This window comes from Tyto alba, unplaced genomic scaffold, assembly GCF_018691265.1.
Source record: "Tyto alba isolate M040663 unplaced genomic scaffold, T.alba_DEE_v4.0 Super-Scaffold_13, whole genome shotgun sequence".
Taxonomy (NCBI): Eukaryota; Metazoa; Chordata; class Aves; order Strigiformes; family Tytonidae; genus Tyto; species Tyto alba.
Window position 1 is genome coordinate 18,376,901 of NW_024881275.1, and position 27,458 is coordinate 18,404,358.

Sequence of the window (27,458 nt, forward strand, 5' to 3'; positions counted from 1 at the left end):
CATATATTATTTATTGAGCACCAGCTGTGTGCTCGGCACTGCACAGACACAGAGATGCGCTCCCTACTCCTGGGAAGGTTTTATACTCTAAAGTAGTGCAGTTTGGCATTCATTCTGCATGTAGAAATCCCATTGACTTCACTATGGGGAGCAGTTGCAGAAGCAGGTAGTAAGGCATTTGTACAAGCCATTACAGCATCAAGTGGAAGATACAGTGAGAGATAAAATTCAAGCAGTGCTCCTACATGGACTATGTTTTAGGCCTTGTGGAAACTACTGTGAAGACTGACACTGAAGAGTTATGAATATACCCAAGCATATGTGAAGATGCAGAAAGATGATGCAGTGTTACCAAGTTCCAACAACCCTTTGTGCTGATGCTGCCTGCGTCTCTCCACAGCCTACTGCTGTATGGTTGGTGTCTTAATCTGTTCTCATACTACGATGCTTTCAAGGCAGTACTGATCCAGTAACATCCATCAAAGGAAGAACCAGTGTCCAAGTTCCTCCAGTGCCAGGGATTTGTTAGGACTCCTAGCTAAACACGGAGTGGGCCTAATGTGAGAAGGTGGTATGAATCACCACCACAACTTCCAAAATGTATTTTATACTTGAGATGAAATCCTACTCTCAGATTCCTACAAAGATTTCCCACACTAAGGAACAGAAATGGAAGAAGGTACAGTTATATTTACACACAGTTGATGGAAAGAACCTAGAAAAGAAGTGGGGAAGAGCAAGGCTAAAGTGGGAAAAAAAAAGGAAGCAGACTCACGTACATGTACTGAGAAGCAGAAAACAAAGAATGTGAAAACTGGGAAGCTGGAGGCTCAAACAGATGAAGTGGGCTAGGGAGGGAGAGATGTCATGGTATCTGGGCATGGAGGGAGAGAAATGACTGGCAAGCAGGAGAGTGAGCAAAAAATACAAAGATGAGAAGGACATTTCAAAATTAATATAGCTGTAAAAAGACTGAAGCAGAGGGACAGATGCAGATATGTGTAAAGGAATCTTTAGAACTGAGGGAAGGCAATTACAGACAAACGGAGAAGAAAGGAAAATGATTCAGAGGAGATTCCTAAGAAAATGGAAATAAAAGAAAGACATCAGCTGGCTGGAAGGAATTGAAGGAGTAAGAAAATACATCGTTAAAGCTACCGTTGCATATCACTCTTTATTTAGAGTCCGTGCTTGGAAATTGGGTCTCATGGGTGTGTGTTATTTTGTTCCCTTACTAACTCATCAAATTTTTAATCTTACAGAAATAATTCAAGGAGAGGGAAGGACACAATGAAGTCCTCTGTGTGTCAGCTGATGCCGTGTATTAAAGAAGGGAATGATGCCGCCCTCCCAGCAGCTGGCTCACAGCAAGACTGCAGGTCCCAATACTATGGCTACATTCGAACATAGTTTCACAGTCTGTGTCCCGTGGGTCACTACTGGATGAAAAGACAATTCTCTATCAGTTCTGTCAGCACCTCTCTGGTCACAAGTCATCTAAATACCTTAAAATACATTAAATACTTTCTTAAATGCACTCTTCCATGTTAGCAATCACTGTAGTTGTCTCAGTGATGCATTTTAGATCATGGGTGGGAAGGCAGGTGGTCCACCAAACAGCACTCTTGTAAGAGATCCAAACTGAAAAAACCTGGAGACTTATCGAGCCAAGGGAATTTTGTCTGTGCATGAGAACTGTCCTTATGTTTCAGAGATGAAGGATTTGGAGTCTGGGCCCAGCTCCCTGTGTGTATCCACATGTGCCTTGATTTATACAGTAATCGTGTCTGTTGCCTGCAGCACAGGGACTTGTTATAAAAGCACAGGAAAATGTCCTCCTGCAGAGCACTATCGTACACCTCAGTCAGTGGTTGCATCGGAGAGGACTGACAAATGGCCCACAAGGAGGGGAAAAGACTTCTACGCCTCAAGGTGGAATGAAAGAATAGCAAGATGGGAAGGACAGAGTTGGGGGAGAAGCACGGGCAGTGGGAAGGGAATCTGAAAGAAATAAGAGGGAGCAAGGATATATACAGAAAGCCCAACACAACATGTACCTAACTTGCCTCATGGGAGTTGCATAGATAAATCTAAATGGAATAGACCTCTATTTTCATACAGCTGCAAAGATAAACATCCTTCCCATGAAACCATTATAAATCCCTCATCTTCAGGGTTGATTTAAAAATTGTAATTCAGCTGTTGCAATTTGTATTGGACTGGAATTTGGCAGACCCAGACATCAAATCAATTCCACATGAGAAGGGGATCTATAGTGCTCCATTTTACAGCCTGAAATTGTACTTTCAAGGGTTTAAAACGTTTTCTACACCACTCCAAAGTAAAAGAAAGATTAGGTTAATTTTTTTAAATGAGGCATCCGTTTAGCTCTCAGTAAAGTCAGTGGAAAGAATCCCAATGGATTTAAAGGATCCAGCCAGAAAGACAGGTGATGTGCTCTCAGCATTCTTCCTCTCAAAAACAACCACAAAAAAAATGAGAAAGCAACAAACAAATCACAAATATTTAAGATAAGAACATTCAGGTTCTGAGCACATACAATAGATATTTGACATTGGAATATCACTTACCAGCCTGCCATGCTGTTACCCAACACATTGCTGTTCCTTGCATACAGCCATTCATTGATTTCCATGCATTTTTCCATGCATTTTTTTTTTTTCCTAATACTGTCTTATTTTAATGGGGTTGCATCTCCCGCACAAGTCGCAGGAGGTTAGCATCCCATACGGCAAAGATCAGAAGCCCTGAACTGTTATACTTTCAAACTGTTAAAAATATGCAAACTGTGGGTCTGGATCCTGAAAAAACGTAGGCAGACAAAACTGCCATTTAATTTAATAAAGTCAATGGGAGTGTAGCCAGCAAGTCAGACCTTACGAAATTAATGTTCTGCACTAGCTAGTCTGCTAGTTTATGTTATAGGATGTGTCGGGCACTGCGAAATGCAACATACCAAATTCAGCCTCACACAAACCTACAGCAGGAATGTTTCTGTTTATTTATATGGAAACATTACTACTAAATAAGTACTGGAACCAGTGAAGCCTGGTGGTTAGGAATTTGTGCCCTGATGCTGATGTCTTTAAAAGGACAGAGTTCCCTGCATGCCCGTCACCTCTCTGAAGCCACACTCTTTCACCTGCTTACCTGGTTTCAGGAGGGACCCTGGAAAACCACTGTCTTGCAGCCTGGGCTAAGTCAACCCCAAAACTCACAAGGTACTGGGAACTGACAACCGCATATACAGACAATACAATCACACAAGTCTTGCTCCTTTAGGATGCCAGGCTAAAAATATATCCATTTGCATTAATTGCTCAGAAGAATTTCAGCCCTCAACTACAGTGGGAATTGTACCCACAGTTGCACAGAGCCAAATTTAGCCCTGGAGGCTGAATGAGGCTGAGCTTGTCTCTGACCACCCTCCCTTCTGTTGATTTCAGACACTTCCTTCACTCTGTCCTCACACAGTTGTTTGTGCTTAACTGGAAACAGTTGAATTTCCTGTTAACTCGTAAGCAAACAAAGCACCCTCTCCACCAGCACTGGGGTGCCTGCTTGGTTGACTTTAAACAGATGAGGCTGACTAGATAATGACCATCAGTTTGGTGAAGAAAGGGCCGTTGTGTGAGAAAGCCGCATCCCCCCAGCAGGGACCCAAGTGGCAGAGTGCTGCCATAGCCCATCACAGCCCCACTGTCAGCTTTGGAGAGGTGGATTTGGAAGACAAGAAACATGGACCTTCATCACATCAGGAAGACATCATCATGCAAAAATCCCAGAACAGATGCTGGCGGGTGGACAAAAATTTGTTACTTATTTACAGGAATTTTAGAATGAGAAAGGCGCAGGGGGAAAAAATACTCAGCTCTCCATGCAGAGATCTGGCAAACCCCCAAGCCCAGATCCTCCTGAAAAGCTCAGTGTGCCAGTGTTTCCTGCAGGTACTACTTCAGTGTCGACAGCAAGATGTTCTCAGCAGCAGAATAACAGCTGCACAATACAAGCAGCAACTGAATGGTTGAACAGCTCTTTATACAGCCATGGTGTGATAAAAACCTGGTGTTCTTTTGTGCTTCACAAAGCCCCTACTTTGCTGACTCCAAGTTCAAATCTCACGGGCTATTAGGAGAAGGAAGAAGGACAATGCATTAACATGCATGGTAGAAAAGAATGTGCTTTATTCTGGAAACCAAGCCTGCGCTAGGAGCTCTGTTACATTCTAAATACCAAGTCAGAAGCTGCTTTCATGTCAATTAGACAGTATGTATTTTGCCATGCAGGGATCAAGCACTTGGTCGCAATGCAACTCAAGCCTCCTCGTCATGATGAGGTCTAAGTAGACCCTTTCCTCCTCACTAGTCATGCTCCCCAGCAGAGGCAAATGCAGGAGATAGAAAGCTGTTACCAATTGGTGGTCTTGCAGCTTATTTTTTAAAGGATGGGAAACATATGATTTTCCCCAGCTCCCAATCTTTTCTCCCCAAAGCATAAATCATAGCCAAATAAATGAGAGGTGGGAAATTCCCTTTAGACTGCTGAGTCCAGCCCTCTGCTAGCAGAGACAGTTAAGCCAGTGCTAACTCATTTGAATTGCACTGCAGGAACAAGAGAAACAAAGAAGGGAGAGAAAGGCAGAGCAGGACTGGAGTGGCAGTTCAAAGTGTCCAGCTAGTAGCCAACCAAAACACCAGGCCTCCAAATTTGTTCTTTTTTGGGTGGTTCTTTAACGGCCTTCTCTTAACATTCAAAGCCAATTCTCTCCAGAAGAGGTGTGACAGGCAGCCACACTGAATTAAGGCTGAGTGCTGTATGGGTGTTTCACCGGCAGATACCAGCCCACTGTGTGTTAGCTCATCTTTGCTGCCCCCTCCCAATCTTCTCTTGAGACTTTATGACTTTACTGAGAGTCCCAGGACCGCATGAGGCCTTTGTTTATTCATCTGCAAATCACTATCATAATGCAGTACCTGACTCACAAGGAAGAAGTTTTGAGGGTCCATTAATTCTCATAATGCGCTTCAAGATGATCAAATAAAGGATGCTAGGCAAGTGTACGGTAATGTTATTGTTCCCTGGAAATTCCCCCTTTCCCTAGTTGGCACAATTCTCCCGTTCCCTGCTTAATTTTAATCTCCCTTAGCCCTTGGGCTACACTTTATTGCTCTGTCTCTAAATCGAGGCCAAAAACTCTTTCCAAATAAATTTCTACTAGCAAAGTTGAGTCACTGTCAGAGTTTTCATTGTAAACTACAGGAATTAAAATAAGCTATACCGACAGTAACATAAAAATTCAGTTCTCTCATCCCTGCTGCAAAAGCTCTCTATAGAGCTCTCTAAAAGATGACAAAGTGTTTGAAGGTCAACAATTGGTTTTGTGCCATATGGGCTGAAGCCTGAATATCCCAGTGAACTCTTGCACAGATTTGGGGATGGGGGGCAGGTGCAGGGTGCAGCGAGAAAAAGCCCAGCAGTAAAGGAAAGCTTGAATTACATGCTGCCTTGCTGAAGCAAATTACTAGTTAATTGGAATCAGCTTAGCCTAAAAATCCTGAACTTGGTGGATGTGAAACCAGACAATGCAGTCCTTCCATGTATCAGTCTTCTAAAAACAAGGTATCCATTTTGAGAAGAAAAAGAACAACTGCAGAGAGATTCCATTTGAAAGCCATGATGTTCTGAATGAATAAATCATACAAGATGGCGTACTAAAAATACAGTTGAAGTAACTGCTAAGGAGGAGATTGCCATGGACACAGGAAAGGGTTAATGATTACATACTGACAATGATAGTCCACCCACATAACTTTTGTCTGCCAGAACTTAACACACTATTGTCATTACAGGTTCAAACACTGTAGTAATTCTATCACACTTGCTGCTATCTTACACACGGCTGGCTATCTAGGACAGGAAAAAGCTCTAAGTTCTGTAAGCCTTAAAGAAGGCTGATTTATCCACATGGGAATTCTCCTGCATAGCTGTATCACGGTCTTGTTCACATGTTTTTTTGCTTTCTGTAACCACCATTACTAAATTAGTGCTCTCTTATTTCAGAGAGTTATTTTACTCTGCCAGATTTCATAAAATCCCTTCAAACACAAAAAGAGCATTCAAAAATGCACAGCAGACCCTATGCTGGCAGACTGCAGAAAGCACTTCTGAAGGCTCAGAGGCTCTGAGGACAACCTCAGCCCTCACAGACATTTGTTCACCTACATGGTGCTCCTTTTAGTTGAACAAAACAAAGCAATTTCAGCTTCAATTTACTGAAAAATATGAATCCTGCTAGTCCCAGGAAAGAATATCATGATAGCAGTAGTGAAAACTATGCAGGAACTCTCACTGTTTAAATTCTGCTCTGCAGGAAAATTCCACGTTAGGTTCCCACTGAAATAAAAGATTCTTACCTAACTGCCACCAGGTTGATTTATACTCAACAATGGTATTGGCATCAGTGGTATAATTCCTGACTTCCTCTGCTGTGAGTGCAAAATGAGGTACAACATGCTTTTTCCTAGAATTCAATGCATAGCTAACCTCCATGGTTCTCATTAGAAAGTGTACATTTTTAGCCTTTGCAGTGCTTAATAACATGGTGTTTTGCTAAGCCAGCTTTGGGGGTTTTTCCCCAGAAATAATAAATAATGAATATAATGCACATTGTCTATTGCCCTCACACTCCTATTCATTTGCTGTTTTTCTCTTTGCCTAATGAACTGGAAAGCCTGGTTTACAAAGGACTAAGAATAATACATAAATTCAAGTATAAAGAATTCTTTTTTTTTTTTTTTTCAAGAATCACACACATGAAGTTCAAGACATTTCCCATGTCAAGGAACTTTCAGAATACTCTTTTTTTTTTTTTTTTTTTTCTGACAAGTTTTGAACTTCTTTCTTTGCTCTTAAAAAGTTATCCAGTTAAGACGCTCCTGTCTCAAGACTTTCTGCACTCACATTTGTTGACTCTGCTTGTTATGAATAATCAACATGTTAAAACAAGCTAATAAATCTGGGTTTCCATAAATCCCAGCATTGTGACTAGAGACCTGTTTGAGCCTAACTGGCATTTTTATTTACTTGAAGATTATAAAAAGTTGTGCAGATGAAAACAAGGGGAAAAGCATATGCCTTCACCTTTTACTAAAACATTCTTTCGAAGGCAGTGAAGGTGATGACAGGTTTGAGTAAGTGCCAGCTGCAACTGGCGCAACTTTAAAGAGTACCAGAGGGTGTGCTCATTATTTTTTTCTGGCCAGACCTGAGCAACTGTATCTTGGATACACTCCTTGTTAATGCATTGAAACAACCCCAGTCACTAGGGATTCCAGCTGGACTGCTTCTGGGATCCATTTGCAAGCTGAACCTGGGGCATGAAAGGTGATCTGATTCTTCCTGTTCTCCTCATCATCCATTTCTCTCTCCCTTTTGAGAATTTATTTTCAATTGAAGGGTTACCCCCATGTCTACTTTCACTGTTGTCCATCATTAAAATCAACAGAACAAACTGCAAGCTATATACACACCTGAGTTAACATAAAAATGTTTAAACTACTACAGACTTTCTGAATTGGGAAGCGGTATATACTGCTCTTAGATACACACACCCCATTTGTGCACTAGTACTACTTCTGAATTCCAGCTTTCAGAACGGGAGAGAAAGCAGCCTTGATCTGGACACGAGCAAGAAGAGATGGATCTGCACCAGAGGCAGCTCTGCCTGCTGCCAGTTCAGAGGGCTGAGAGCACAGACCACTCTGACAGGGAGTAATGATGGGCACCCCAGCTGTTTTATCCCCGGATAAATCCACACATGTTCAGAACAGACTGGCAAGAACCAGGAACAAAATCACAGTGAGAGTTTTTCCACTGACCTCACAAGAGCAAGTATTCCTCTCTTGCTGTGAGGCTCACGCTCACTCTGACACTAACAGGAAAGAACCCATTTTTTATTAGGATTAAGAACAGCAAAGCACCCATTCTTTTAAGATGGAGAGGTGCTGGTGGATATTTCTGTCTATTTTGTACATAAAGGTTAATAACCTAAACAAAATCTTAAAAGGGTACATGTTTTCCACCTAATCATGAAGACACACCTGAAGATCACTGGTTTCTCTCCCAAGCACACACCATAGTTAACACTATTACTGCAAGAACAGGCATTATTAAAAATGATTTAACTACCAAAACAGCTCTGCTAGTGATGATTCTGTTCACATTAGCAGGTTATATATTAGTCAAACTATTTTCAATGATACAGAAAAATGACCACAAGTCTTGTCCTTCAATACAACATTAAATTTTTCGTCGAGTTAGCAGTAGTTGCTTTTGTCTGGGGAAAAATTAAGACCCAGCTGCAACTGGAACTCCAGCTCAAATACTGATCCCCATCCACATTTTCTTCATATTTTCTTAAATAATGCTTCATCTCTATGCGAGGCGCACTATTTACAAAGAAAGTATGTTTATTAATATTATGTGGGAATCAGCAAATACAAAGCTGTCTGCTTCTCATGGATCTCCTAAATCTCAGATGATTCAGGTTTTCTTCAAGTATTGAGGGTACAACAGATCAAAGAGCCTGAAGATCAGACCTCCTGAGATGTTGTCATGTACTGGCAGACAAGGACAAACAAACAAGAGGTGAAGAGTCAGACACTAAACAAAAGAAAGAAGAATATGGAGGAGCAGCCACCACTGCAGTCAAGATGTAGAGAGAAAGGCAGCTGCAATTACAGAGAAGAAAGGCGAAAGGCTTGAAATATGAATCCTTCAGAGGAAGAAAGTATTTGGTTGAACTGCAGTAAAGATTAGGAGCTTGTCAATACTGGGATCCTGAGGAAAGTCAAGACAATTGAAGAGAGATGTGAATTCGAAGTTAATTCTTAAAACATACTAATCTTCCAAAGCATGCAGAGTTAAGCTGCAGTAAGTCCACTTCGGAATAAGATCACTCATACAAGGATCAATGCACATTAATTAAAGCATAGTTGTAAATAATGAGTCTTACCTATCTATATCCTGGAGAATAAGGACATGGTGACATACAGAAAAGAAGAAATGAGAAGATAAAAGACACAAAGGAAAGAAGAGACTGGAAAAAGTTTGGTTGGCAAAAAAATGGTAAAGACTTTATCCTAGATCCTGACCAGATCTTTGACATCCTTATCTGTGTTCAGTTCCTCCAAAACCTTTATATGTAGTAGTAATATTAGGCATGGCTAGCAAGTTGTAAAAGTTTATTCTGCAGGTTCAGCAAGAGATTACATCCTAGAAGGTTCCTGTAGATGTTGTGAAGATCACATTGCCTGCTGTGGCTAATCAGCTGGATATCCTGTGCATTACTACAGGAAATAATGAAAGCAGCAAAGGCATTTCAAGTAAGAGCACAGGATATTTCACCTCCCTTGTTCCTGTTATTTAAAAATTTAGCTGAGGCAAGTAAGACTGCAGGACTTTGACACGCATTGAACTATTCCTTCACACACGAACCCACTTCCCACCTCAATCCTTCCAGCAGCATGTTGCAAGTTCTCCTAATTCCCTACCCGCATGACATCTGCACACACAAGGTGTTTGTTTCCCTTGCTCCTTTCTGAGATGTTTTTTGACTATAAACTACAAGAGCTCACTGAACAAATAAAATAAAAATACCTTTTCTCAAGTAACTGTTGTTGAATTCTCTGATAAGAATAAAGCTAATACAAACAACTGCCTGATGTGGGGTAACTCTTCCCATCATTTCCAGCCAGACACGTCTGGAGTCTCTGTTTACCCTGGTACAAGATGGCTCCAGCCCTATCAATGGAGAATTCACTCCTCTGGAGTGCCTGTGTTGTACTGCGTAAGGCATGCAAAAATGCTGAGGTCTACTGTAATTAGTTTTCATATTAACTCTGGCAGTTTAGTATATTCTATGTGCAATGAGTAACAAGAATAAAAAACATGTTCTAAAATTAAAGGAAGTTGAAAAAAAAACCCCAAAGCTAGGAAGTATTTCCTTATCCCTCCTTGTTTCATGATAAAGAATTATTTCTGCTTTTGAACAGCAAGCATGAACAGCATCTTTTTGGCCAGCTAATAGAAGTTTTTCTGGTTCAGACCCTTTCAGTGCTGTCATCCCATCTCTGAGGATGAACTGGACACAGATCTCTGCAGATGAGCTGCAACAAGACTTTTTCAGAAAGAGAGTTGTCTGATGTTGACACAGAGCTGCCAGGCTCTGTCCTTAACTATTGCTTCCCAAAACACCACTGTATGGGAAATAAAGAAGGGAAAGAAGCCATGAACAATGCGTCTTTGCGTCCTACTGATCTCCAGGAATAGTATGGCCAGCCCCTGGCTGTGACACAATTTTCACACACCTCTCCCCAGCACATCTTCAAGCCAGGCTTTCATAACTGAGAGCTGCTCTGAAGGTTCATCATGCCACGTGCAGGATCCCCACAGGTTTCTGCCACTCTCACGGATCTTACAACCTATTAAAGGCAATGGGAACTTTCTTCTGTAGTCTTGAGTCTGCAGTGAGGGTCTACAGCTTCCGCCCCTCCTTTCAAACCTTGAAAATTACAGTATTATTATTTCTCTTAAGCAAGGAATTTCAGAGCTGCAAATTAGCTATGTGAGACTGGGCTGAATAATACCTTCTAACTACTGTGAATTCCAGTAGGAAATTCATTCCCACTGACTTTATTTCAAAAGTGTTCATACGCTGAAATGATTGGCTGCCAATATGGTTTCTGTATGAACTGAAGAAGCAGGGTTTTTTTCATGACAAGTAATTACCAAATATTTGGTCTTTCTGTAAGGAAGAGAGATACCGCTTAGCATCAATTTCACTTACGCACTTTACCTGGTAGCTATATTCTGGTTTTGAAATTGGATGCAAATTCTTAATATCCCTAACATCCATAAACCTGTCTGATTCATTAGTGAACATCACTAGATAATATTTCTGTTTACAGTTTTTATACTCATTTTCACTTTCCATACAGAGATACCCAAGTAAATGGGTACATTTCCTGGAATATACCATAGGAACAGTAAGCAATACTTCGTGCAAGCTACATATATGTAGGTAAGGTAGAACAACAGTGAGCATACATCAGACGAGTGAGTTTATTACAAGACCCTGAAAACACTCTGGCAGAGCCCTGTTCTGGCAAGGCCATAGTGCCTCTGCACAAAATCACCAAGCACCAACTGGTAAACCTCTGCACACTGAGCCATGACAATGCTCCCCTCCTGTTTCTACACTCCAGTGCCTACACAGACAGGGTTAAAAATGCTGCTCCTTGTCAGTTTGCTCTACAAGAGCACCTAGCTGGTGTGGGCACAGGGCTGCTGCAAATTCATTCATCAGACAGTAAATGTTCTTGCAGCAAATTTACTGGACCAATTTTCAGCTCTTTAGCACATTTTTTAAATAGGGTCATTGCTAGATGTTCTGGTGACTGGAAATATCCTCAACCTATTCACAGCAACTGTCACTTTTTAAATTTTTTTTTCTTGGTCAGCCCTGATTCAGTAGCTTTGGATCTTACTTTCAAATACAATAGGATTGACAATCAGATATGAGTTCTGAAAACCATTACTTTTTAAAAAAAAAATAAAAGGCTTCACTGCAGATGATATTTCTTTTCCCAGTGAGTCTGATTGCTGATGACAGCCTAAATTTCTTGTATAAAGTTCAAGAATCAAACTGCGATGTCACTGTTCTTCATATTCTTCAAGAATTGTAAAAAACTATTTCCCAAGAGTCATGCTCTTCCCAATTCCCCTCTCATGCTGCCTTATCACTCCTGAATTTTTAAAGTTATTCTTAGTTTCCTCTCAGAAATATACACTTGCTGTCTAAAAGACACAGAGAACTTGAGATGCTTTATTTTGCATTTTAATATGCAGAGCAGATGCAGATGTCTGCTTGCATTTTTCAACAATCTGCCTTAATAACTACAGGATGGACTCTACACTGACCCTGCTTTCCAGTCCTATAGTCTATGAAGAAAGCTGTTCAAACCATGACTTAAATCCAACGACCTATTTACAAGAAATCCACCACCAAACAGGCCTGCCGTCTGAAGGCACACCATTAGTTTCACATGCTGCCTGCTCACACCCTGTTTACTCTGATATACCTGACAATGAGCGAACAATAACACCAAAGTTTATAAACTCTATTTCTTTACTCATCAAGTCATCTTTTGTGTTAAGTGAGAGCTGACAAAAAACAAACACATTTTTGACGATAACTGAAGAATCACCAGAAGATCACTTGCCAGCTAATGCAATGGATATTTATACCTTTAAAGAAAAGTTTTCATGTGTGCCAGTGTTGCTAACTCCTACAGTTTTCATCACAAGACTATATAACATTGGGTGTTTTCTTTGATGCTCTGGCTCTGGAATCACGATATCAAATGTATTTCCAGGAGTAAGAGAACTTGTTCCCTCGGGACGTTGTAAGATTCCCGATTTCACCACTCTGAAGACCTGAGCTTGGCAACACTGTGTCTGTATTTCCAGAGACTCCAGAAGAACAGCACTCTCCTTTGAGTGTTACAAAAGACCCAGTGACGTATTTTATCACCACTTGTCAGTCCCAGATTAAGGAATTCAAACCACTGATAAAAACGAGCTTTTCAAGTACCACTTACTGCAGACAGAGCTGAGCTTGTTCTGGCCCCCGGGCCAAGCCCAGCACCACCCAGCAGGCCCAGGTGAGGGGCGGGGGGGGGCTGGTGTGCCTGCTCCAGATGGGCCGACTCTGCCTGGTGCCAACCGTCCACAGGGATTTTGCATCAACAGAAGTTGCAGGATCCGGTTCAAGATAAGGCCTGCGCTGTCTATTCTTGTAAGTGAAAAGTACAGATCTGTGGTCTGTCCTTCGAAAGCGTGCTGCACCTTCAAGTGCCACCGGTTACACCAGAAGTCTTGAATATTCAGCAGTTCTGAAAGTCGTGACACCTCCCTTAAGCCTCCACAAATGCAAACGAAGCTAAACTGTAAGAGCAAAACCCTGGAGAAAATAAAACGTTAAAATCTCTTTATTTGTAAGAGAGGGAAAATTATCAAATGCATCTCAAGGAAAACATTCCCTTTAGCATTAACCTTTATTATTAAGCAAAATAATAAAACTGAGAGCTCCTTACCATTTCCACTAAAAATACACAGTAGGAAATTAATATTACATTTTTTCATGTCCCTATAGAAAAAATATTTTTTTCCTGTTTTGAAAAAACTTAAACAATATATTTAGTTGTTGGCACCAAGTCATGATCACTGAAGGAATCAGAATAAAAATAACTCTACCTACAGTGCTTTCCCTGCCACTATAACTCTCCCATGTACAGCCTGTAAATAGGTCTCTGATAATTAACTCACATTCATCTTTTACATAATCGTACAAAGAAAAATTATTAAGCCATATTTCCATTTTACTTTTCAATGTCTGCATCAGCATTAATACATACTGAATATTAACGACTATCAAGAAATAGAGAAACACATAACATACATCTATCCTTCAACACCTTTCACCTGGACACAAATTTTAATGTCTGCAGATTTTCATAATCTCTCTTAACACAATCTGTTCCTAAGGCCAACTTCTAAACTTGCAGTTTTATCATACAGAAGACACAAATGTAAGCAGCACTTGTTTCCATTTAGTGCCTGTAACTGAAATGAGCATCTAGCCTGATGGTTGCCATGCATTCAACAACACTTACCAGGATGGCCAAAAGGTTACAGAGAGATCTACTCTGTCCGGTATTACTCAATACCAGTAGACCTGCAGTCCTTCAATTCTTGGGCTTGAAATTAGCACCGTGAAGTAACTGTGGAAACTCATGAAAGGTTCTGCTCTATTGAAAGTCTGTGACAAGTACTGTGTCACCAAGGTGGTGTATGGTTATCTCAACTTCTCCTTTTGTTGACTTGACCCCAGCAAAGAGCCGGAGTAGTAACACTGATTTTTTTCATTCAATCTGCATACAAACCTCCACCAATAACTCTTGTTGAACAGCAGATCAAGGCCCATATCCAAAACTCTCCACACCATCAACACATTGGAATGGACTATACTGGCCATTACGACCAGAAGACCATCTACCCTGGTATCTCATCTTTAGTAATAATCATGAACAAACCTCCAAAGAAGAGCCATGAACAGAAGAAGCATTACTAAATGCTTGCAGCATTTCACATATTTAAACTGTCTTATGGATTTGTAGCATTTTTTACATATTTTTGTTAGTATCTAAATTCAGTGCTTTAGCTATCAAGCATCTATCTACAGAAGTGGATAGAGAGGGGAAGGAAGGAAAAAACAGTAACTAATTAAAAATTATAAACCTCAGTGTGACCCAGTCTAAGTTTTTTTAGGGCGCATTAATGCTTCACATTCTGATACCTATGTAAGTCACACAACTAGGAGGCAAGTAGCATGTTTCTCCTTGGAGGTATGGAAATCTCTCACACTGCATACTGCAGAGCACTGATACTTGATAGGGAGCAGAGAGTGAGCAGATAAAAATCACCTGGGGGTCCAGCCATCTGCCTCTCACCCTACCAGATCAGAAGATCTCAGCTTTAAACCTGTTTCCTACCTCAGCAAAAAAACATGTTTTACCCTTGGCAAATGTTCATTTGGATAGGATAGTCTTCATTTGCTGTGTAAAAAAGACAACCTTCCTATCCCGGACTAGGTTGTGGGTTTTTGGATTTTAGTTTTTATTTTTTTCTTACCTTTTAAACTGCCTGAAGCTGTTCAAGAAGACTGAAATGGTTAAAGTAATCTTGAGGGAGAATTAGGAAGCAAAGTGCAAGTAAGGTGGTCAAAACTGTGTAATAAATGCTATTTAACCTCTGACTGTCATTCATCATGGATGTCACTGAGCATGTGTGGCATACACAAAAGCGTTAATAGATTTTCCCATGTGGCTTTTTGTGCTTCTAAATTACTAGTTTGGTCTGGGTTAAGTTTTACTTTTTTTTTAATTATATTGCATTATCTGGGTTAGAAGGAAAAAAACAGTATTTTACAAACTTTATTTCAGTGTTGATAAAGCATAATACAAACTCAGCAATTGCTTACCAAATCTCTTCCCTCAAGACCACCCTGAAACTCTAAACAAGTCAAAAGGGCCATACTGAGAATAAATATCAAAGACATTGCCAACTTCATCTTTCTATTTAATTAGCAGACGAGCTCATTAGCAGAAGAGCTGTATAGGAGAGTATGCCTGCAGCCCTTACTCACATCAAGGATTGCGGAGAAGTAGGTTGCAGTCACACATGCAGAAAGCTGTCCAGCGCTGGCAGCAGTAGCAGTAGATGGCAAAAATGGGGACAGGGAAATCTGTTCTCCAATGGAGGCAAAACTCTGCAGCATGCTGTGCTGTAAAGTGAGATCTGGCATCTCTTGGGGGAAGCCAAACAATGGCTTCAACAGCACAGAGCACAACCTGCACAGCACATCCTTGTTCCGTTAACCGGGTATATTTTCTGCATGAGGGAGGAGTGGGTAGGAAAGACAACCCGTGTACTCAGCACCCTAATGCTGTCTTGTCCCACAGAGCACCGCACCATGAACAAACTAACACAGACACGGGTGGTAAACAAACACTATCATCAGAAAACATATGAGATACATGTGTGGGGGGGAGTGGGTGAGTGTCTGCACCTCGTCTGCAGCCATGGCAGCCTGCTTCTGGGTTCAAATAGCCTGTCACTGAGCAGCACCATTTATAACTTAGTTAGATTTTAGTACTTGTTCAGCACACAGCAACTGATACTCACAAAGTGCTCCAGGAACTGAAAAGCCATTTGTCTGAACTAAAGGCAGTTTGTTGCAGCCTCTCCAAGCAGGAGCGTGTCCACCTCATTATTGCTGGGATGTTGTCAAGCACATTTTAGCTTAAAATACAAACAAAATTTTCATTTACAATAATTTGAGGATTTCTTCAACTCTTTTCTATTGAGAAAATAAAATCTGGGGGACTTGAGAAGTCACAGCTGTTACTAATCAAAGTTATTTAAGAGACTAACGTGAAACAGCATGTTTGCAAAAGTTCATAATCACAGCAGAATTAAATCATTTTTACAGAGCATTTATTTGAAAAGTTCTGTACACAAACTTTGAATATGGAAGAGAATATTTCCCTCACAGTTTAGGTTTGATTTCATTCCTGGAAACCACTATAAAAATCCTGCTCGCTTGCAGCAGGGTTCTTTATTTACACTTGGTTTTAGTTTTAAGACCTGTGACAAATACCAGATTGCTCACGTTCATCATGACGCAAGCAGAGCCACCACATATACTGCCCTGCCTCCTGGTACCACCAGCCGGCATGATGCACTCCTGGCTCACTCCAGAGCAGCCAGCTCGGCAGGTTTTTCCCCTGTGGACACCCGGGACAGGAGCTGGAGTAGGGGCTTTGAACTCCACATGCCTCCTGGCACACCAGCAGTTACAGCCACAGTGTGACAATCATACCTTAAAATGATGATCCTTGCGCCAGTGTTATTCCTCCCCTACTACAAAGACCCAACTCTATACTTGTTGTCTGACAAAGGCAAGTCCAGCTCATCTCAGCAAGAGTTCGGGGTCCAGCAGAGACCTGGTGGCCTCCTCCTTCCAGAGCTACCAGCTTCTCCCTTTCCCTTCTCCACTCACAAAACCCCTTTCTTCAAAAACACAGACTGCCTTTCATTTAAAAGGCATAATATATCAAAATATAACTTTTAGAGATTTTAACCTCTGTTGAGCTAGGCTTTTGCTTCCTTGCTGAAGCTACCAGCAATTTTCCTAAACAGTGCCAGGTGCAGGGATTTTTTTTTAAGGCAAGTTTTACTAGTTCAATGGAAACTGGCCAAAAGCCATGAACTTGTTCCAGACAGCTGACCAGCCAGCTGCAAAGGGTAATGCCAGTGCCCTTCCCTCATGGCTGCAAACATGTCAACTCACTGTTGGCCTGGCAGTGAGAAGATCATACAGCCCATTAGCAGCTTCCCTCAAAATGCATATATTGTAAAGCCTCCTTCCACCTCTTTACCCAAGATTTGTTACAACAAAGTTGCTTACTGTACTTCTTTTCAATTCCTCTTCTCTCTGCACTGCTACATGTCAACCTCTTCCCCACAGAAAAAAAAACACCTTTCCAAGACAATCACTTGAGATGCTTGGCAGTGATGGAAAACCTTATTCTTTTCTCTACCAACAGCTCATGAGAGAAGTCGAAGGAGTCTCGTGAGATTTCCCAGCACAAGCAGGAGCATGTGGGGGGTGGAGGAGAGTCCCAGCCCGACTTTTTTTCTCCTTCACCTACCAAATTCAGTACAAAGGGTAAAGAAATCAGAGACACAAACGATGTCACTTGCATCTCCCATGTGCCATCTGTTTTTCCCATTCCAAGATTCCTATATACTTTAGACAGTGACAGCTCATCAGAAAGGAACTGTCCCACAGCATACTGCTGGTTTGTAAGGTAGACAGAGCAATGAAATACAGAACTTTCACCCTGCCTTCCCCTCCTATACCTTGACACTTTGGCTATCCATCTGTACCAGTATGGATATATACCTACAGCTATTCCCTTAATCCCCCTGTCTGTAGAAACCTGCTACCCCTCAGCCTTGACTTTACAGTTACTTTCCTTGCTCCCTATAATGATTTTTTCCTTGAAAGTTACTCTACATATGTGTGTTTGTCCCACCACTTGTGGGGGTAATTGGGATCTAGTAAGAGCAGTATGGCACCACAGCTGTACCTGCTCATAATTTCAAGGCTAATGGGTTTCTTCTTGTCTTAGTCATGATCTTTTCAAACGTAATGTTTTTGAGAGATTACACATACCAAAAGCACTGATATGCCTCCATAAATTTAACTTCAACTTATTTAACTGGGGAGAACCTATCAAAACCATATTTTTCCTCATTAAAATATTATAAGTGAAGCTTCAGTCAAAAAAAATGTGATCAAGATAAAGTGATATCTCAACTTGTACCATTTTAGTGGTTTCACTATGGGAAAAAAAAAATTGCAAATTATTCATAGCTTTCTTGCAATCTCTTTCACAAGCTCACAGAGCAGGCATTAACTTGACATATAAACTTTTCCAAATATTATTAACACTTCAAAGACACCACAAATACTGAAGTGGATAAATTCTCTATTACTTATTCTCCTCCAGTGTATCCTTCAGCAGGACAACACAGCTTCCCTGCTGAGTTAATGCTGAAAATATGCATTAAATATGAAGTACTCAGTCCAAGAAGAGGGTTTCGTTTAAACTGATAAAAAGTGAAGATTTTTCCTGCAGTTAAGGGAGACATCTTGGCCTTAATTTTCCATTCAGTTTTGCAGGTTCCAGAAAAATGTTTAATCTTTGTATACTTCACAGTATAAATCGCAACAGAATTTAAAGCAGAGAACGACAGCAGTGACTTTAAGACATCCTACTGTTTTCTAAGCCACAGCCATGGCCAAAGACAAGTGTCCTTGTTTCGCACCTGTTGATGTCAATGGAAATACTGCATGTGTTCCTAAGAGATCACAGGTTCCATCACAAGAGTGTAACATAATATTTTATGGAGTATCCCACCTATTTCTTCAAAGATAAGCTGTCTAGTTAGTATGAGCCGCCTTGTCACTCAGCGGCACCTCTGTTTCATCCTAACTGGTTTCACCACAGAGTGGCAGAAACCACCCTTCCTTGTCTGAATTGGTGAGAGCTCAGCTGGAGCTGGCAGTGTGTCAGAGCCAGGGATGCTGAGAAACCACTCCTGGCAAGATGACTTGGTGCTACAACAGATTCTCCAGATCTTTGCACCTTTTGGTAATCGCACTGAAAACCCAACACCCTCTCCAATGTACAACATCCCTCTTTTCCAGGCTAATCAGTGAGTATTGAAATGGTCTTGGGACAGATGCCTACACAGTCTGTGATTTGTACTGAGAAGAACTGGAGGCTTCCAGTCTCAATGTCTCCAAACCTGAAGTTACTAGCTTTCACAAAGTAGAAATCTAAATAAACAAATGCCTGGTCTGAAAAGTCTGGTTTAACAGCAGGTAACAGGTGCAAGTGAAGCAATCATACAACATCTTTATTTGCAGATGACTTTCTATGTATCACCAATGCATTTCCAGTGCATCACCCTCACCATATACCCAGGAAGAGAAAGTCTGGAGTCTTTTATAATTCTTTTGGCATGTCTGACTTATTTACACATGCATTTGAGTTGTTTCTGTTCTAAGCTTCTAGACATTCTACCCGTGACATATTTTAACCATGCATGGTTCACTAGTTTTGGTTTTGTTTTGTTTGGTTTTTTTTTTTTTTTTTTTTGTTTTTTAAGTGAGACATGACCAGATCCAGATGAGACTGAAGAACTGACTGCTTTCTTTGTGAACACATGGCCTTTCTTCCACAGGCAATGCCAGCTGCTTGACAGCACCTTTCTACCCAAAGCTCTGCCTAAAACCACCTGCAGGCTTGTGGATCTAAGACTGAGGTGTGGACTGAATGGAGGGCAAAGGTGTGAACTGTGGCCAGAAGCAACCATCTGTCCATAGAGTAAAGGCAGGATGCAAATACAAACATGCCACCTTTTCAGAAAGGTCTTCCCCACATGGCAGTCCACTGTACCCTGGCAAAATGGATTCAGGGGAGGCACAAATTTAAAGCCACAAGGGAAGTCAAAAAACCCCAAATCAGCACATGAATATAGGCATCTTGGTCAGTCAGCCATGCCCTTCTCCTGACATCTCAGCCTGTGTAGATCTCAAGAGATCAGCAGGAGTGGGAGCAGAATTATTCCAAAACATGTATAACTCTTTCTGTGGTTATCTTGCTTTGAAGTGAAAAAACCCAAACAAACAAACAAAAAACCCCAAAACATGCTAAACCCTGAAAGTTCTTTTTGTTAAGACTTGAGCACTTGGGCTTGAGTCCTTAATGCAAAAGTAACTCTTGGATGGCTAAAAACTGCTTCCAGAATCTACATTTTACCTGTTTCAGATCCATAATATGACTACTGTTAAGAAAATGAAGGCTGAAAGATGCTGTGTCTCAACCAAGACACATACGAAACGGTTTCAAATAAGCACCGAGTTCACATGGGACTGTCCTGAGGTAAAGTCCAAATCCAAATGCACACTATTGGTCAAATAAATAATAAAAAAAAAATGGTTGAAAAATTGAAAATTAAAATGGTCTTAGATCTGTGGGTAAAACCCATTTCTAGCTGATTTCTAAGTCACTTTTAAAGTAAAGAATTACTTGAATTACTGTTTCTTTATTCTTCTAAACACTGGGACAACATACAGATGCTGCAGTCTATTTCTCTGCATCTTGCAAAAACTTTATATAATTCTAAATCCTGGAAGCTCTTTAAACATGAGAGAGTATTTAAATACTCTTTTGAGCTACAGAAAATATACTTCATATGAGCAAGGGGAAGTGCTAGAACTACTGCCAGAAACTATTTAATAGCTTGAAGCAATTTCTAACCTCCTGTTTGAACAGGAGGGAAAAAAAAATACTGTTTAAAGGACATGGAATCTCTATCTTCCCTTCTCTCTCAAAGATCTGACTACTTTGCCTTAATTTATTCTGTGCTTTTAGCCTCCCTTCCCTGTGATTATTGAAGAACTAAACACTAAGAGAACAGGAGCCCAAGATAGACCACGCAAATGTTAACCTGGGACACCGCTTAGCTAATATGCATAGCCACTGTTTCTGCTCAGTGCAAATTGTGTTATTTTGTGTTCAACTGGTTGCACTTGTATGGTTTGATTGTCTTATCTATCCTGCAGGGCTGAGCAAAACACTGCAACCACTGAAACTAAACATGAATTTATTTTCTGTAAAAGCAGGGCTGAGACATGAAAGCTGTGAAAGAATCTTGTTAGCAATTCCTTGTGTAGGCAGCATGTCTCACTTTAATCATATGCATTACGGCCTTTACCCATCACTGCGAATTCACTCCCAGAGCTTTTCTGCACATCAGTTTGGCTAACCCACTTTCTAATGTCGCTGTCTCTGTATAAGAAAGCTGAAAACTATATTGCTTCTTATACTGCAAACAGCAAGACAACACACACACAGACAAAATCAGTGCCTTTGAAGAGCATGGCTTGTGTCCATCATTTCTTGGTTTTGTTCCATGTTTTTCACTACCCTCATTATCATCTGGACGCCTAAAGCGTCTGCACTGAGATGTTGAAACACAAGAGGGCAGGCTGCATGCAAAGGAAAAAGCACAGTGCGTTTTCCTGTGAGCTTTCACCACGGAAATAGCCCAGTGAAACAAGCTGCTGGAAAACTAAAAGAGAAGCATTTCTCACTTTCAGCATAAAAAGTACGTGACCAACCTCTTTTTCTGTTTCTGTAGACATTATACTATTAGCTATAGCTGCACCCCTGCATTTAGAAACTGTGTCCTTCTCTCTTGAAATATGTAGCAATTTCCAATGCCAATCTGTAATCGTATGAAAAGTTACATGCCCTCTATCCAGGCACTGACATGCAATCTAATGAAAATGCAATGCATCCTCTCTCAGTAAATTCCACCCACTGAAATCTTTGAGGCCCTCCCCCATAAACATATTTCAGTAAATGTGCTGTGTTTATTCTGAGACAACCCTGCTTTTAAATGCAGGTACTTGTTAGAGCAGGCTGTCATACAATGGTTGTCTAGAAGCAGGCAGTGCAACAGTGAAGTAGCATCCCAGCCCCCTACTAACGCGTTCTCTACTGGTCTGCTATTGAAAAACTTCCAGTAGTGGACTCTCTGAAGCTAATATATCAATTCAGTGTACAGATGCCATTACATTACAGTTACTTTTTGATGGTTTAGATATTAATTGGCTTATGAGTTAATTTCCTCCAAAAATTGTAAATTTCAGTAATTCATGACTTCTGTTGAAGTCAGTAAGGTTTATGTCACCAAAATGAATGAGTCAGAGGCTACCTTTTCTAGACATATCCCACATCTGGTGAAATAAATATGGACATGCAATCTCCAGCAAAACTGTGCCTTCATTTTTCTGTTTGACGTTAACAGATCAAAAGTTAGATCCTGCTAACTCATATTTTTGCGCCTAAGCCCAGCTCCTCTGCACTTATCTACGTGAACAATGTAGTTGGTTCTGATGACATATTAATGTAAGCTAAAGCAACTTGTTTGAATAGAGGTTTACAGCTGGGAATCCAGATTTGTTTATTGGGAGCCTGGCACAAAGGAGGAGGTCAGGATTAGTCCTTCTAAAAAACCAGTGGTGTAAGTATCCCTGTAGGTGCTTCAGGTTTTGAAAAGTTCGTTAAATTCTTTGACTGTGACAACAATGAATTCTTTCATCTGTTTTAAACTAAAACAGATTACTGACCATTTATAGCACACACACACACAAAAAGTCTAAAGAACTGATTTGCTATTCAAGGTAAATCAATGCAAGCTTTCTTACAGATCCCTTCTCTGACATTAGTAGTCATTATACAGTCTACATTTTCCACCCTTCTGCAGCACACCACCGGCATTTAGTTGCACCAACACACTACCAGAAAGAGCTTGGCTGAATTGCCTCTCACATAAGCAACATCTGAGTTGAGTACACTTTGGGTTTTTTTTTTTACAAATGATGTTACCTCCAGGATTTCAGCTACATGAGAGAGCCTATGACAAACACAGATGAACACAAACACACACAACTGGTCAGAAATGTAAGGGGTGCACCTTTACAGGACTTAGAATTTGTGTGCCAGAGAATTTACTCTATTCCACACTGTGCCTTTTATTTTCAAAGTTTTTCTCTGATAGAAATTTAACACATGAATGTAGTACTCTAAAAAAAAAATTCTGACAAATCAAAACTACATTATTCTCACAGTCAGCCAGTCAGTCACCAGCCTTCATCTCACACCTTCAGGCTATTAGCTCCAGATTGGCTAAATTTGCCTTTCGGACTATACATACTGTTGAACAAGAACAGATTTTTTTTTTTTTTAATCTTGGGAAAGGAAGTGTTCTGGCAGTATCTCTAGGTCTTATGCTTAGAACAGGATAAAGCAAAAAAGACGACACCACCCTACAATATACACATCTCGTGATGGAATTAATCAGTGTATCTGAACACACTGAACTTCCCTACAACAGAATTAAAAGGAAACACCTTGCAGATAATAATGAAAAAGTGTAGTAGCTCATGCAAAAATCTTTCCTCTTCCCACAACAGCTCTTTAAGCATTCTGTTCTTAATTTCTTTTTAAAGAAAAACAAATTCCTGTTAAAATTCAAGAATAATTTCACTGGGTGAGAAAAAAAAATTCCCAAAGAATCCCTAGAAAAAAATCTTACTTCTTTATGAAACATGAAAAGACTCCTCTTTAATTCGCTTCCAAGACCAAAAAAAAAATCTGCACAATATACTCCTATAAAAGAAAGTCTTACTACATGGACACAGCTCTCAAAAAGTAAGTTCTATAATCACCCTTCTATAACAGACTACAGAAAATTTAAAAAATCAATTTAAGTGTGGTCATTTCTGATTAATATGCTTAGGATCAGTAGGTTGTAATTGCAAAAGCTGTGCAATTGTAATTAATAACTACAAATTATTCAGAAGCAGAATGGGCTGAATACTATTAGAAGTTTATACACATAGTACCAAATTCTGTTCATACATAAACTAAATTAAAAAGTTGATTTTAATGCATGATGCCCTTCTTTCATTAGAGAGCTATGATGGAAAGCCAGTACTATATAGGCTATGACTTGAGGTACAAGATTGCAGTTAAACAGCCTGTGATCCTCTCTATGTAATAAAAAAGGCGTTTTGAATCAAACACCAGGCTGCATTTACCAATGTTCATGGCATGCAGTACTACTCAAGAAAGATAATCCCATGGGACTCAAACTCTACTTTGCCATCATGCGACAGACACTGGGCTGCGCTCTGCGTGCAGAGCAAGTGGTGAAAAAAACAGCTCCAGATGGCAAAAAGGCACCCATTGCACCTTCTTCCTTGCTCTGGGGTTTTGGGACGGGATGCAGCAGTATCCTACCAGCCCGTGCCGACTGCAACGGCAGCATTTCTCAGGCAGACCCAGGGGCATGGTCCGGGGGCTCCGAGCACCCTCCCATCACTCCTCCCCGTCCAGCTGCCCCAAAGGGAGCTCTGGGGCTGAACCGGGGACAACTTTCCTCACTCTCGGGTCCCTTTGGGAGCATGTAGCCCATGCCAAGCTTCAGCCTTCCAAGAATATTCTAGCAGTAAGACGCTATTCAACATGTGCAAGATTTGCAAAGCAAACTCAGTAACTTTGCTAAGAAGACACAAGTATTACAGTTGCTTTCCCAGAAATTACTATTTTATTTCCTTGATGAGATTAGTATATTTGATATTCAGCTGCTTGGGGATGCAGAAGAACTTTTATGACCAACCGTAAACAAACTGAAAGAATGATATTGAACTATAAATGAAGTGAATATAAAGACTGGGACTTTATACTGACTATACAATCACTTACTACTCACGTCTCTGTTTCTTGGAGGTAAAAAATAAATAATAAGCGATTAAAATCATTAATTAATGTTAAAGAAAGTACAAATGTACTTACAGAACTGCTTAAATTAATTTCTATACAGAGTGATTCTATACCAAACCTGAAACTAAATGGAGTACAGTAAATTCTGAGAAGAAAAAACGTAACTGAATTTGTACTTCTACAGCATTTGACCTAACATATTTTTTCACTGTAACAATTTTCTTATGCAATCACCAGCTCCTTTTCAAAAGGAACTACAAAATGATGAAGACATATTATTTTGGTCTATCAGACTGTCAGTCTGCTAGATGAACTCAATGTGCACGTAACGGGAAAAAGGCTGGGATTAATTTCATGTAAAGTATACAACAGAGAATGCAAAAGCCAGACTATAAAACAAAAACTTTTATACTATGTGAGAGTATAAAATTATGAATACAGATTTTCTGTGAATCTACCAGCAAACAAAGCTCTGTCTCATCTTTAAAATTAATGTGAAAGTTTTGGACTTAAATTTGTTCAGTTGGTAGGACTCCTGAGGGTGGATGACAAATAACAGGCACATGTTCTAAATCCGCTTGTTGATCTCACTTGAAAAATCGACAAGACTGGGTAGTAAAGTCCCCAGCTGAAGCTTTAAAACACATCTTTGAATGCAAGTTAACTATCTGAAAGTAAAAATGTGGCTTATTTTCCAGATTAGTTCCAATTATATGGAATTTGTTAATCTAAACTGCACAGCTTTTAACATGATTCTTTGCTTGATGTGAATATTCAAGTTTTGTTGGTGTTTTTTTTTTTTTTTTTTTTGTGAACATAAGATATGTATCACGCTTATCTGTGCAATGACCAAATTGCTTTATTAGAACTCGAGGGAAATCACTTAATTCTGGAGACACTGTGCAAAAGAAAGGGGATTTAAGTATCTACTAAAACATGTGGCTTACTCCTGCTCAGAGAAGTGCTGAAAATTTTTTCTTAATAAGAAAAGAAAAATGACATCATGATTTGCTTAGTGAAAGATGTTTGCGCATTATTTTATATTATGCCTAACTGACAAAACAATTAATATTCAGCACTACATTGACAAGTCAGTGTTCCAGCTACTTTCCTGTTAGACCTATTTACTACTTTACCATTTTTCTCATTTGTCAAAAAAGCTATTTCTGACTACTCACAGCTCCATATTTCTGAAAGTATGCATGTTTTAATGCTGATTTGTGAACACATATTGAAGTATTATTAAAAAAAATACTGCCAATGTCAATACAGTGCTGAAAGAGCAGTAGTTGTCTCTGAAAAAAGTTAATTTCCCTTTTTCTACTTCATAATTCAAGCTGCTCTGCAGCTATCAAAAGAGTACTTACTGTAATTTTATTAAATTTAAGATAATAATAAACATTAACTCAGCCTCAAACATGATGTCATGCTGTATGTAGCTAGGTTAAAAGAGAACATAAAACAAATTACCTGCATTGCTTAAGAAGCCCTAAGTGCCCTAATTTACCCAACCATTTATCAGCAGAACTAGTGAAAAGCCTTTTTTGCTCCTGCAATGGATAAAGGTAGCCATTAGTCTCTGAAGCGTACAATTTTACTGGCAAGACAAAACAAAAAGCAAATCTTGGGAATAAATATCAGCTGGACTTTCACATAACAAGGTCCAGAGAGACATATCCAGAAGTTTCCTCTTTTAATCCAACTCTGAATAATGTTGGATGCTGTTCTCTGTTCCTTCAGAGCTCTTCTACTGCCAAAATAACTGCAAGGCTTGCAAGTCCGAGTATATCTCAAGCCTTTCCCAAGGCACCCCAACACTATCTGAGGCACTGAAACTATGGCAACCGAATAAGAAAGAAGCTTCCATGATTAATAGATGAAGATCCCAGCGACAGTGCCTAGCTAGGCCATAATTCAGGAATGCAGGAGGAATTAGCATAGAATCCATCTCAATCTACCAATAAAAAGTAGATTTCAAATGGCATCAACAAAACAGCAATTTTTTTCTTCTGCTAAAAAACTCCAAACTATGGAACTATAAACTGTTCAAATTCTCATTAACATTTCAATGAACGGCTGCCTTGAGTGCAAGTAATGGATAAATGTTCATGAACAATGGTGAAGGAACCAACACAGCAGATTTCCCATCTGACTATCAAAGCCATATGTAGGAATACTCAATATACAGAACATCTGAGTGAAGCTGAGCAGACGGAGATAAGAAAGTAGAAATAATGTTTGCTGCAGTCAGGAATATATTTGGACACATTTTTTCCCATTGTGTTGGGGATTCATATGAGAGAGTACTTTTTCCATCCGCTGAACTGGAACACCTGACCATATCTATTATATACTCTACACATTTTCATTACTAGAAGGCCCTGCGAGTCTGTCAGGCTCATTGCAAAATTGATGAGGGCTAGGAATTCCTTTTTCTTAAATGCATAATCAAACTTCCACTATTATCTCCACTAAAAATACTAGCATTATAGTCCTCATCCACTAGATGGTCTCAGACTAAGATGAAAGGGCGTACTAAAAATATTCTTTATTTCTTTCTGGTTTCATAAACATTAAGTTTTCACTAAAGGCAGTTGGCTACACAGATCACAAAAGCATGAAAATGCTTTTTTTTGCCCGTATCACACAAAGGGTATAACCCTGCAGTCAAGGCATGGCTTTACCTGGGGAGGGTGAGGGAGAAGGAGCCGAAGGCTTTACCTACCGAGGACAGCACACTTGGTGCCATGTCACACAACGTGCTGCAATGCTGTGCATCTGCCCCCGGAAACTGTTTAATTTCAGCATTGCATGGATGTTGTAAAACTATATTTTTTTAGAAAGTCCTCAGTTTTGTCAGTAGCTAAAAAAAAAATGAAAAAAATG

General features: G+C 40.1%; 1 protein-coding gene across 6 annotated transcripts in view; it reads right to left on the reverse strand.

The window, feature by feature from the left end:
• SEMA6A (semaphorin 6A) overlaps positions 1-27,458 on the reverse strand; it is a 117,103-nt gene that overhangs the window by 82,159 nt on the left and 7,486 nt on the right. The window contains exon 1 of one of the 6 annotated variants that reach the window (XM_033000970.2): positions 12,681-13,013. The exons of the other annotated variants lie outside the window; for them this stretch is intronic. The gene's annotated coding sequence lies outside the window, so the exon portion shown is untranslated. Of the gene's footprint in view, positions 1-12,680; positions 13,014-27,458 lie in introns of those variants that run through there. 6 annotated transcript variants of the gene reach the window in all.